The sequence below is a fragment of the Lethenteron reissneri genome, chromosome 1, assembly GCF_015708825.2.
Source record: "Lethenteron reissneri isolate LAM-NWPU_2019-01 chromosome 1, ASM1570882v1, whole genome shotgun sequence".
In the NCBI taxonomy this organism is placed as follows: Eukaryota; Metazoa; Chordata; class Hyperoartia; order Petromyzontiformes; family Petromyzontidae; genus Lethenteron; species Lethenteron reissneri.
The window spans coordinates 2,171,980-2,176,304 of record NC_083779.1 but is presented as its reverse complement, the minus strand read 5'-3'; the positions used below and the strand labels follow the sequence as shown (position 1 = coordinate 2,176,304).

At 49.5% G+C, this 4,325-nt stretch overlaps 1 pseudogene; it reads right to left on the bottom strand.

Moving 5' to 3' along the window:
* Positions 1–4,076, bottom strand: part of LOC133340768 (putative uncharacterized protein DDB_G0271606) — a 195,610-nt pseudogene extending 191,534 nt beyond the window's left edge.
* Between the last annotated feature and the right edge of the window lie 249 nt (positions 4,077–4,325).

The window sequence follows — 4,325 nt, the reverse complement described above, 5'->3', positions numbered from 1 at the left end:
TGATGATGGTGATGATGATGGTGATGATGATGGTGATGATGATGGTGATGATGGTGATGGTGGTGATGTTGATGGTGATGATGATGGTGATGATGATGGTGATGATGATGGTGATGATGGTGATTATGATGATGATGGTGATTATGATGATGATGGTGATTATGATGGTGATGATGGTGATTATGATGATGATGGTGATTATGATGATGATGGTGATTATGATGGTGGTTATGATGATGGTTATGATGATGGTGATGATGATGGTGATGATGGTGATGATGAAGGTGGTGATGATGGTGATGATGATGGTGATGATGGTGATGATGGTGATGATGATGGTGATGATGATGATGGTGATGATGGTGATGATGATAGTGATGATGATGCCTTCAGGGCCACGCCAGAGCCCCTCCCACTCCCACCGCCCCCCACCTGACCCTGTAATGGAGAACATCGCTCTATCACACACACAAGGTGCAGCTCGTGTTAGTCGTCGTCGTCGTCAGTTGGCGAGAACTGATGGACAAGGTGTGTGTGTGTGTTTGCTTTTGGTTTACCTGTGCAGCAGCTGACTGATGCATCGCTCTGCTCTTTGTCGAGCGGCCTGGCCCAGGCGGACGCGCAGGAAGAGGGAGGAGGAGGAGGAAGAGGCGACGGAGCGTAGTGAAAAAAAACGGAAACCAATTTGCATTGTAAAAGGTCACCCTCGCGGGAACACGGCAGGGGTGGGGGTGACGGCTCATAGCCGCACGCCTCGGGTACAAAGAGCCAATTACACCCGCAAGACGGACTCCGTCGCGGTCAGGTCAGCTCGGGGCATTCGAGGGCATTCGAGGGCACGGGAGGGCACACGAGGGGTATTGTTGGGGAGCGTTTGTGGCCGTTCGGGGTCATTTGAGGATATTTGAGGGCGTTTGACGGGAATTGAGGGCATTTGAGGGGCGTTTGATGGCATTTGAGGGTATTTGGTCGTATTTGCAGGGCATTTGAGAGTAGTTGAGGGACATTTGAGAATAGTTGAAGGCCATTATAGAGTATTTGAAGGCTTTAATGGTATTTGAGGACATTTAAGATAATTTGAGGGCATTTGAGAGTATTTTGAAGGTTTTCAGGGTATTTGAAGGGATTTAAGAGTATTTGAGGGCATTTTTGATTATTTGAGGGCATTTAAGAGTATGTGAGGGATTTGAGGGCATTTGAGAGTGTTTGAGGGCATTTTAGATTATTTGAGGGCATTTAAGAGTATTTCAGGGATTTGAGGGCATTTGACGGTGTTCAAGGGCATTCGAGGACATTTGAGGGAATTTGAGAGTATTACGGCATTTGAGGTATTTGAGGGCGTTTGACGGTGTTCACGGGCATTCGAAGGCATTTGAGGGCACTTTTTAATATTTGACGGCATTTGAGAGAATTTGAGGGATTTGGGGGCATTTGAGGACCTTTGACGGTGTTCAATGGCATTCGAGGGCATTTGAGGGCATTTGAGAGTATTTCCGCCCATGTGTAAGTTGCATCAGTAGCAGCAGCAGCAGAAGCGGCAGTTGCCCAGCAATTGCATGATTCTCAAGGTGGAGGTAGAAATAATTGTATTCAATTATTCGTTTTATATCGCGTTCATTCAAATTGCATCTCTCACAAGCGCTGAGTAAGAACCACAGGCCAAGCCGAAAGTCTGCTGCCAGGCCGTGAGCCGGCGCCTGCTAAGCGCTCTGCAGACCTCGACATGCTAAGATGTTTGCATTATGACTGCAGGCATTGTGGTCTATGCAGACATGACTCCTTGTAAAAAAGGTGTCAGTTTTGTTGCCAGATAGAAGGGTAAAAAACCAATTATCATGTTAAGATGTGTTTCAGCCGATTTAGGAGAGCGTTCATTATACACCTGGGACAAAAAAAACCCACACGCGTACGAGGGGGCAACACTCGATTCCATGCAGAAGGTGCAGATTGTATTAGTCCACACTTGCTGTACTGCCTTCTCCTGGCGAGTCAGGGTACGGCTCTTCTTCGACGCCCAGCCTCTGGTGGTGAGAATGTTTAAACAGCCGATCTGTGTGGTGAACCACCAACCCCTCACTGCTGTCTCCACAGCGCTGGGTTAACGACCACGTGCAGCACCGTAGCCTCCTCCCTCCCCTTCCTCATCCTCGCCTCCCTCCCTCCCTCCCTCTCCTCTCTCCCCTCGTCCTGCCCAGCGCTCATCCTCTCTCTCCCTGCAGCTCATCTTGAGTTGTGTGCATCCCCCCCTCATCCTCTTTGCCCGATGTTTGCTGTGTGTCGTATGCATGTGTGTTGTATGCATGTGTGCATGTTGAACTTCTTTCACACCGTACGTAGGCAACCGTGCAAATCGGTGGTGCTGGGCGACAGGACAACGAACAAAACGAACAAGAAAGCAGTTCGTAAAGAAATGAGTTTGATTTTTTAAAGTGCATCACAGCTCCCCCGGTGGTTTCCTAACGTCGGAAGGGAGGAACGTTCCAGACGGCCGCAGGAGCGGCACCTGAAAGCGCCACGCGATGGCGAGACGTCACCGCTCGGTGCGCGTGCCAGGCTAAGTGCACTTCGAGGCTGCCAAGGCTCTCGCTGCTTGCCAGGAGGTGACGGGACTGACTCCATGTTCCAAGGACTCACTGACTGAGATGACTGGCAGACAGACGTACACATGCATTCAAGGGCAACGATTATTCGTATGGCGTGAGCAGACGGTGTGGGGCAAGTGCTGTTAGCGAGCAGCACCTATGAAGGCCGGCACGGCACACGATGTTAACGCACCACACCGGGAACTCATTTAAGGCTGAGTCGACCTAGAAGATGCCTCATGTACGTAACTTGAGTATGAAGTAGCACTCGAGTTCCATCGGTGCCCCAGAGCCATAGGTATCCACATTCCTGTAGCCGGGACGAGTCTGACCCAAAACAGGTCCACCGATGACTGCCAACAAATTTATCGTCAATATTTTAACTCTAAGGGGATGCTGCTGATGATGATATTGATGATAATAAATACAGATAATGTATAATGATGATGATATTGATGATAACGAATATACAATGATAATTATGATGGCGAATTGTGATGATGAGGAATAATCGATGATGGCTGGACGATCGATGGCAATGCCGATAATTATTGGCGCTATATAGTTATTTATTTATTTACGTCGCGCGCCAGCTCCAGGGCTGGCCGCAGGAGTCGGAGTTCCTGAAATTCGACGGCCAAATTTGATTGATTATCGGGGTGCTCCTAGTACTGACAAAGAGGGGGGGGGGTGGAGGAGGGGGGGCTCGTTCTGTACGCTGAATCACCCCCCACCCCCACACACACATCGCTCAATTAATCAAATCCCAATTTGTTTTTTTCGGTAAAGTCACGTGGGTAAAATTGTTTTTATTAATAATAAAAGAAAGCACAACCGCTTAAGTGGTAGTTAACATCTCCTAGCCACCGCTTAACGGGTTGTGCTTTCGCTACGTTGTCCCCACCTGAAGAAGGACGCTTGTGTTGCGGCCCAAACGTCGTGATTTTTTTTATTTACGTGACATTACCGAAAAAAACAAAGCGAATGGAGGATACCCCCCCCCCGCTTATCCCACCATCCTGCCGGACGTGTGTGTGTGTGGTTGTGTGTGTGATGTTGTGTGTGTGTGTTGTTGTGTGTGTGTGGTTGTGTGTGTGGTTGTGTGTGTGTGTGGTTGTGTGTGTGTGTAGTTGTGTGTGTGGTTGTGTGTGTGTGTGGTTGTGTGTGTGTGTTTTTGTGTGTGTGTAGTTGTGTGTGTGTTATATCTATGTATTGTCTGCGTGCATCTGCGGTGTTCGCTCCGTCGGGTCGTTGCGGGTTCACGCGCTTTGTTCACGCGCTTTGTCGGGTTCGTGTTGTTCTTGTTGGTGTTGTTGTTGTTGGTGTTGTTGTTGGTGTTGTTGTTGTTGGCGGTACTCGATTGCGAGCGCCGATGTCGACGCGGCGTTCCGCGTTCCGTGCGGATTCACCCTCCACGTCCTTCTCGTCCTCCTCGTCCTCCTCCTCGTCCCCCTCCTCCATCGACACCGCCCTCGAAGTCGCCGTCGTCATCATCGTGACGGGCGCCACGGTGGCTAGGAGGTGTTAACTACCTCGCCTGATATACAGGAGGTCGTGGGTTAGATCCCGACTCTGACGCCTGCTGCTGCTGTATATTTGGAGTTTACGTGTCTCTCTCTCATCATCATCATCACGGTGGCTAGGAGATGTTAACTACCTCGCCTGATATACAGGAGGTCGTGAGTTCGACCCTGACGCCTGCTGCTGTATATTTGTAGTTTGCGTGTCTCTCTCTCATCATCA